The following is a 9,291-nucleotide window of genomic DNA, read 5'->3' as shown; positions in this document are numbered from 1 at the left end:
TACTTCGTTATACGAAGTCTCACCAAAGGTAAGCCATAACCTACCTGGATAGCCAAACCGCAACACCAGCAACTCACTTCTTTGCCTTGGCTTTCCGCTGAACCTCAGAACCAAAGTAGTCTAAGCATAATCGAATTCTAAATTAGAAATCATGAAGAATGATACTAATACTGCTACTATTCAAATTAGGTCAATTCTAACCCTAGAAATTGGAAAACGGACCCATAAGGGCAAAACGGGAAAATTGAAAGCAAAATATCAAATTAAGCACTAGGTGATCATAACCCAACCACGAATTGTTGATTTAACTCAGGATTAGTCTAATTTTGATTTCAAGCAAAAAAAACCAATTTGGGTATAAACCCTAACTCTTTAATTCCGAAATTCAACACTAGAATTGGAAGATATATGATTAATAAGCTTAGATCCATCAAAATCTATCACAAATATCATCAATTTATCATTAATAAGCCTAGGGCCAATGTGCTTCAAACCCTCCTTCAAGTTCCATCACTATGGGTTTATTTAAAGGGAAAGGGAAAATCTAAGGTGATTATGATTAAAGGAAGAGTGAAGGAATAAGCAAGGTTTACCTCCAAGAATATCTCTAAGATGTCTCCAAAAACAATTCTCCAAAGCTCTAGTTTCGAAATGGGAAATAATGAGGGTCTAAGGGTTTTAGTACTTTATTAACTTTATAAAACTGCCCGTCACCCGCTTCAGCGGCAGTGGGACCGCCCCAGCAGTGTCGCTTCAGCAGTAATGACCAAAAGACATTTACCGCTCTGGCGGCAGGGCTACCGCTCTGGCGTTACTGCTGCCTCGGTGCTGGTGCCGCCATAGCGGGCACCAGACACTAGAAAACTTCCAAAGTTTCACGATTTGATCCAATTTTCTGACTAGTATCCGAGGCCAACTGCTCGCATACCGAACACCTAGACACACATAAAAATGCGCTACGAACGCGCTCGTGGCCTCGGAATTTCCAATGGAGGTCTCGTTGAACGAGTCAACCCCCGAAACCTTAATTCTCAATTTCCAACCCAAGTCCCAAAATACATCCGAGTGCATTGGGAACCGAACCAAATACACCCACAAGTTTTAAACGACTCTCCGGACCTTTCGGAATCGATGAAATTCTGAAAAAGGTCCATTTACAAAAAAGTCAACTTCGGGTCAACAATTTTTCACTTTAAGCCTATTTTTCACAAAAGTTGCCCGAATCCGGTCTAGACACCTCGGAAAGCGTGCCACCGGTCCCCTCGGTCAAAATGAGCTAATCAATGCTCGGGAAAAGGGCAAAAATGCCGGAAAGACTATAACGACCAAACGGGTCGTTACATTATGTGACTTTACTAGTCTGGTAAGTATATTTCAGTTACTTTAATATACCAAAAAATAGCTTTATGACTTACTTTTATGGAGAGTACAATTCAGTAATAAATAATCTGATAGATTTTTCTAGTTCGTTTGTGCCAATTAATTAATTAATTGAAAAATTGATGTTAATTTACATGTGCCGATGCAAAAATATATTTTGGTATAGCAGATATGTTTGTTCGTAAACTTTTTCTTTCCTTGCTTCTCTTTCCGAAAGTAACAGATACTTGCTTCTCTTTCAGAAAGTAACAGATAATGACTTACGGGGTTATAGGCGCATAACGTGATATAACTATAGTTTTGGGTATTACATTTTGTAGTTACTATTTCACTGCTATTCAGTTGTATTTAAATACGTATCCAAGCTGCATCAAAAATATGGGAGAGCGAAAACTGGCTGTAACGTTGAATGCAATCTTTTTAAAAAGGGCAAGCAAAATCAAATCTACCACTAATCACGCCTAACGATCTCAAGTTCCATAATTGCACAAGCCTCTCTCTATCCTTCCATACTAATGTAATTTGGATTCAAATTCTCAAAAACAAAATGGTAAAACAGAGCTTATACAATCATTATTGAATTTGATCGTTCCAATTCAATTGAGAAAACTACTTCAAATTCGCAAAAGAGTCAATCGCGACTGTGTATTGCAATTTCGTACAGGTTTGTTTGAAATTCTACAAAGTTCTTTCGAGTTTTTTTTTTTTTTCGTTCGTTTGATACAAGAATTGATATTGTGATTTATTTGGTTTTCCATATGAATTTTGAAATCGAATACCAAAAATGGCAAGCATAAGGCATTAATTCGACATTCTGGGAATTGGAACGAGTAGAATTATTTTGTCAATTACAATATAAATGCAATTGTGTTAAAAAAATATACTTTGTATAGTTGGTTGTTGTTATAGCGAATCAATTGCGAATAGTTACAAGTATCAAAACCATTATAATCAAATACATGGTTAGGATCACTTTTTGAGACGAGACTTCTACTTCTGTGCAATAGTCTTGGACCACTTTATGTAATTTCTTTTTCCTTTAGTGATTCTGCTGCAATTTCTTACTCTGCTCTTGTTGTTTCTCATATCTCTCCAAATCATTGGCATCGTCGTTTAGGACATCCAAGCTCTGTTGTTTTAGCTAGTATTAGTAAGGGCCAATAAGTTACCTTGTTCTTCATTCTAAATTAAGTTTAGACACTTTATGTAATGTTTGTCAACTTGGCGCAAGTACTAGAACTTGCAATTTATGACTTCTTGCTCTTTTTCTTCATCTCCACTTGAGTTAATTTATAGTGCTAATTGGACTTCCTCTGTTCCATCTTTTACTAGTTTTTGATACTATATTTTATTTCATGATGATTTCACAATTTTTTCTTGGGTATTTTCTCTCAAGCGTAAATCTGATGCTTTCTCTATGTTTAAGCAATTTTATGCCTATACATTGACCCAATTTTCTACAGATTAAAAGCTCTTCAATGTGATGGGGTTGCAGAGTTTGTTAAGCTTCAGGCTTTTCGTTCACGTCTTAATGATAATGGTGTTCTGTGTCGCATTTTATGTCCTCACACTCACCAACAAAATGACAAAGTTGAATGAATGCATCGTACCATTTTAAATATGGTCCATTTGTTATTATTTCAAGCCTCCCTTCCCTCTCAATTTTGTGTTGAAGCGCTATCCATTGCTGTCCATTTGATAAATATTCTCCTTTTGTCCAAGCTTCAGTTTAAGATACTGTTTGAAGTTTGTTAGAAAATAATAACGGGGCAAGTCAACAAATTGTGTACCTTTCAATTGCAGCGAAAGTTGTTGATCTTACCACCAAAGATTGCCCAAGGTCGACTTCGTCTCACTAGGAAACAAAGTTTTATTCACAAACTAAATGCCTTTCTTTGTTATGTTCTTGTGAAAAGACGAAAAATTGAGTATCTGTGTTTTCTTATGTGTTTGAAAAGAAAAGAAACCGTGCCTTTTTATCCAGGAGAGAGAAGTTACAGTAGTTACAAAATCTCCTCCCATAAACCCACGTTGATAGGGCAGAAGTTACCTTTTGTGTGGTAATTGCTTTTTAACTTCTGATAACTTTTTGCAGGTCCCAAACCCAATATTCTACATCTCCCACTTCGCATATGGTGGACTAGACTCAAATTAGTACCATGGCCATAACACATGTAAGTCATACTGGCAAATAGTTCGTGCGACCTGCGAGCATCGAGAGCTATACCTGTTAAGGTTTTACAAGAGCTCCACATAGGAATTCAATCACATACGGAAAGAATTCACTACTAACATGAGAATCTTATTACTCGCAATACCCAAACATCATCCGCTATGCCAGTAGCTAGATATCTGATCCTTCGTCCTCTAAAGAGGTGAACTCGAGTTCATGTTTAACTTTATATCCACAATTACACTTGACACCTTATGGTAAGTGTAATGGCCGACCTATGAATATAAGTTAAATTAATAATTTTAATTATCTTCCCTTTCTACTCGAATCTATCTGTTCCAAATCAACTGTTTTCCTAGACATGCACTGCATTGTTGAATCACTCATGGCTATTAGTAATATGCTAAAGTAGCAACACTGATTGAAACTTCAAGAAACAGCCAAAGGTCAAAGGGTATTCCATTGAAAAGTTAATGTAACTTTTCGGGGTCTCACACAATGAACAAGCATGGATCCATTCTTCCATTAACCCATTGGTCACTTAGCACACAGTATGAAACACGTGCTATGGTGTTCTCACCTTCTAGCGGCGCGTGTGTCTCATTCATTTACTTATTCAACACCGTACAGATCTTGATCTAGACACCTCCAAAATGTCTAACCCGAGCTTCTCTCTTCAATGATCCTGAAATCCATATTCTTAGAGAAACTCATATCTGGCTTATAAAACAAGTCATAACATGGTGGTGGAACTCATCTCTTCATGTTACTCAATGTAAGAGGCGATTGCTCATGTGAGAGAGCTAATCTGGTGACTTGTTCGACACACTTTATCAATAAAATTACATCTTCACATGCATATAAGATATAAACACAAATTCAAGAGTAGAATAGTGATGAAAATATTATAACAACCAAGTCATTTTACAATACAGAAATATAATCATATCCTACGCAAACCTAAAGCCATAACATGTTTCTCAAACAGGTCTCTAGATATCGCCTTTGTAAAAGGATCAGCTATTATTTCTCGCGTAGGTATGTATTGTAAAGTTACATTTCCACTTGCTACTGTGTATCTTACAAAGTTATACTTGATGTCAATGTGTTTGGTTTTGCTGTGATACTTAGGATCCTTTGTGTATGCAATAGTCGCTTGACTATCACAATGTAAAATCATTGATCCTCGAGAATTCTTTGCTACGCCCAAACGCTCAAAGAATCATTTTAACCAAATAGCTTCTTGTACTGCAGATGCACAAGCCACAAACTCAGCTTCCATAGTTGAAAGAGCCGTGCAAGTTTGTTTCTTACTTTTCCATGAAATAGCACCACCATTAAGTAAGAAATCATAACAGGATGTCGATTTTCTATCGTTCCGGTCACCACCCCAATCAGCATATGTATATCCTCTCAAGTGTAAATCATTTCCACTATAACATAGTGAATAATCAATAGTTCCTTTCAGGTATCGGAAGATCCTCTTCACAACTTTCCAATGATCTCTTCCAGGGTTGGACTGATACCTGCTAACTAGACCTATGTCATAACAAATGTCCAGACAAGTACACATCATAGCATACATCAAGCTCTCGACAGCACTAGAATATAGAACTCGAGACATGCCTTCTTTTTCTTTTTCAGTCTCTGGACACATTTCAAGGCTTAAAGTCTCACCTCTTGCTATAGGAGTATCCATGGGTTTGCAACTATTTATTCGAAAGCGTTCCAAAATTTTCTTTATATAAGTTTCTTGAGATAGACTCAAAGACTTCTTGGAACGATCTCTTTGGATCTTAACACCCAATATATAATCTACTTCACCCATGTCTTTCATGTCAAATGACTTTGAAAGCCATGACTTAATAGTTTTCACATACTCCAAATTATTTCCGGCTAATAAAATATCATCCACATAAAGAGAAAGAATTACAAACATTCCATTGGACTTTTTCACATAAATGCAATGGTCTTCATTGATCATGGTGAAATCATATGACATCACTGCTTTGTGAAATCTCAAATACCATTGCCTTGTGGACTGCTTCAGGCCATAAATAGATCTTTTTAATTTGCAGACTTTCTTTTCTTGGCCTTTAACGATGAAACCTACTGGTTGTTCCATGTAGATTTCCTCGTTTAGTTCTCTATTGAGAAAAGTTGTCTTCACGTCCATTTAGTGTAACTCTAGATCTAAACGTGAAACAATAACCAAAAGTAACTGAATTGATGTAAACTTCACAACTGGCGAAAAGGTTTCCTCATAATCTATTCCAGCTTGTTGGGTAAAACCTTTTGCGACCAATCGTGTCTTGTATCTTTCTATTAACCCGTCTGCTTTACACTTAACCTTGAGAACCCATTTGTTCCCAATAGCTCTACGCCCAGAAGGAAGGTCAACCAGATCCCAAACTTTGTTGGTTCTCATGGACTCCAATTCTTCTTTCATCCATTCATCTTTTCCAGGACTTGCCAAAGCCTCAGTCACAGAATTAGGCTCATCCAATTCTATGAGAGACATCAGGAAAACGTAATCTTAAATCTCATAAGATCGTTTAGGTACACTTTTTCTGGAACTCTTACGTTGTTGAAATTCAGATTCCTCTAAAGGATTTTGGGATTCAAAACTCCCACTTGGACCAGGAACCGATCCTTGATCTATTTGACTATCAAACATGTCTGAAGATATTATCTGATCATCTGAATTTAACGTTTCGTAAAGAGGCTCTCCTTCTTTTATTTCACCCTTTTTGGGAAAATCATTTTCTAAAAATGTGATATCTCGTGATTCAGTTTTAGTTATACTTCCATCTTCTAATTCACCAGTGAACACATACCCTTTGGAGTGTTCTGAGTATCTTATGAAGATACATTTTTCCCTTTTTGACTCAGTTTTCCAAACTTACCAAAATGATCCTTTACATATGCAGCACAACCCCAAGGTCGTAGACCAATCAAGTTCGGTTTATGACCAGTCCATAGCTTATAGGGAGTGGAAGTAACTGATTTAGAAGGCACTTTATTTAGTATGTAGGTTGCAGTCAATAACGCATCTCCCCAGAAAGAGATAGGTAAATTTGCCTTCGCCATCATAGATCTTGTCATGTCCAATAATGTTCTATTCCTCCTTTCTGCTACACCATTCACGTAAGGAGTAGTTAACTGTCTCGTAATGCCTTTTTCATTACATAATTCTTCAAACTCTTTTGATAAATATTCACGGCCTCTATCGGTTCTTAAAGTCTGTATACTTTTATCTAATTGATTCTCAACTTCATTCATATAGTTTCTAAAGCATTCAAGTGCATCAGATTTATGAGAAAGCAAATAGACATGACCAAAGTGCGTGAAATCATCAATAAATGTATTGAAATACAAAGCACCAGACCTTGCCCTCACATTCATTGGACCACAGCTATCAGAATGGATTAATTGCAACGGGAAATCAACTCTCTTAACCTTCCCAAATGGTTTACGCGTAATCTTTCCAGCAAGACAATTTTCACAAGTTAGCATTTCAATTTTGGAGAAAGGACCTAAATGCCCTTCCTTTGCCAATCTATTCATCCGGTCTTGCCCTATGTGACCAATCTTGCATGCCATGTAATAACATCAACATCACTGTTACTAGAATAACATGTCATTACACAACGATCAACATAATAGTCATAAGTTGAAGGATTACAATCTAAAACAATAAAACCATCATAACGAAATCCAAAACCATAAAAAACATTGTCTTGAGTAATTCTAACACCATTGCAATTAAACTTTAAATCGAAACCTAGATCTAGAAGAACAGACACAGATACTAAGTTACGTCGGATCTCTGGAGCATATAGGATGTCATGCAACATCAAAGTTCGGCCACCACGCAAGTCCATTTTGCAAGTGCTTATCCCCTTGACTTCAAGCTTTGCATTATTTCCTACATATATCCACCTTGATCCAGGTGAGACTCGACGAAACTCCACAAATGCTTCTCTATCACGACTTACGTGGTCGGTGGCCCTTGAGTCTACAATCCACATAGGATAAGATTCAGTTAGTAAAACAATGCTAGAAACATATGTAGCACTTAGAGATGCGTTTTGAAATGCTACCTTTTTCGGCTCGGGACACTCATGAGCAAAAGGCCCTGGAACATGGCAGTTGTAGCATTTCATCTTACTCTTGTCTTCTTCTTGAAAAATCGTTTTCCCTTCTTGGGATTTAGCTTGTTCCTTTTCTTTGAGGGTCCTTTTCCCGTCTCCTTACTCTTTCCGTCATTTTTCCAACTCTTCTTGCGTTTGAATCCTGAAGACTTTTTACCACTGGATTTTTCCACATAGGCATTAGATACAGTTTTAGCAGCACCAAGACGCTTGTCTTCAAGCTCAACATGACGAGCAACATCAAAAAAAGTTTTGATGCTATCATTTTGGGTTAAGTTAACCTTTAAATGTTCCCAATGTCACACCCCAACCTTGGTAAGGCGTGACTGGCACTCGACACCCTACGGCAACCGAGTGAACCAACTGTAACTCACATTTTCTGTATCTCGAAAGGCAACATAAGACCGAGGTACTATAAGCCATAGGGGCACAAGCCCAAAAGATAACATACTTACGTCTTCAAACTAATCTCGAGTGCATGTGCCGGTAAGGCTATCCATAATAACGATACAACATAGTACAAGTGGAGATAATTATAAGATATCTAACTGTGCATATCTGTCAACGAGCCTTATAGGAGTACATGACATAAAGTGGCCGGAACAGGGCCCTGCCATACCCATGCAAATGCATACGCAGCCATGCTGACTCACAGGGCAACTCCGAAGCAAGTGGAGCGCCACGACTCTGACTTCTGAGCTGGTACCCTTACTGAAAGATCCGTCAAGCTGTATCTCAAGACCTGCGGGCATGAAACGCAGCTCCCCCAACAAAGGGATGTCAATACGAGCAATGTACTGAGTATGCAAGGCGGAAAGTGAAACAAAACAGTCATATACTGAAGATGAAAAGAATAAGAATCAACTTGACATTTCTGAACTACCGATGGAAATCTAGCATATGTATGCATACCTCTTTATCTTCTTGCGATCTTTACTAGGTCTGTATACCTTACCATAGTCCTAGTTACCTTATCATCAAACGTTATCTGAGTATGTGTTGCGGCATGCAACCCGATCCATATATGATACATGTCTCTCTCGCATGCTTAACCATATCTATGTACAGTACTGTGCCTTTATCTTACTAATCATCCTATACTAACTGCCCGACTGATCAGTGGTAACTGCCCGACCGGCTGCAGTCCGGTGGAAATAACTGCCCGTCCGATTATTGCCCGTCGGTACAGCGCAACTGCTCGACTGATCAGCGGTAACTGCCCGACCGGACGTAGCACGGTGGTAACTGCCCGACTGGCTGCAGTCCAGTGGTAAATATATATATATATATATATATATATATATATATATATATATATATATATTGCCGCGGAAATAACGGCCCGATCCATTTATCCCATATATCCCGCGTCCGGGACGATATCCAGCTGATCAGGTGGCTATGCGTATATAACGCCTCACCTTTCCCCTTACCCCATATATACATATGAATATATATATATATATATATATTCATATGTATATATAACATAAGTAGCATGCATGAGAGCCCAAGTAAAAGTTATCACTTTATCGGAGTGACGTAAGGTCGGTAGCCTCCGGTTTATATTATGGAATAATCATG

General features: G+C 37.9%; 1 long non-coding RNA gene across 1 annotated transcript; it reads left to right on the top strand.

The window, feature by feature from the left end:
* The first annotated feature begins 1,772 nt into the window (after positions 1 to 1,772).
* On the top strand, positions 1,773 to 3,862 carry LOC132611396 (uncharacterized). Its single transcript, XR_009571617.1, has 2 exons — positions 1,773 to 2,044; positions 3,476 to 3,862. It is a non-coding gene; the product is annotated as an uncharacterized LOC132611396 (long non-coding RNA).
* The last annotated feature ends 5,429 nt before the right edge of the window (positions 3,863 to 9,291 follow it).

Source organism: Lycium barbarum, chromosome 9, assembly GCF_019175385.1.
Source record: "Lycium barbarum isolate Lr01 chromosome 9, ASM1917538v2, whole genome shotgun sequence".
In the NCBI taxonomy this organism is placed as follows: domain Eukaryota; kingdom Viridiplantae; phylum Streptophyta; class Magnoliopsida; order Solanales; family Solanaceae; genus Lycium; species Lycium barbarum.
The sequence above is the reverse complement of the archived record's forward strand: the minus strand, read 5'-3'. Positions and strand labels throughout refer to the sequence as shown.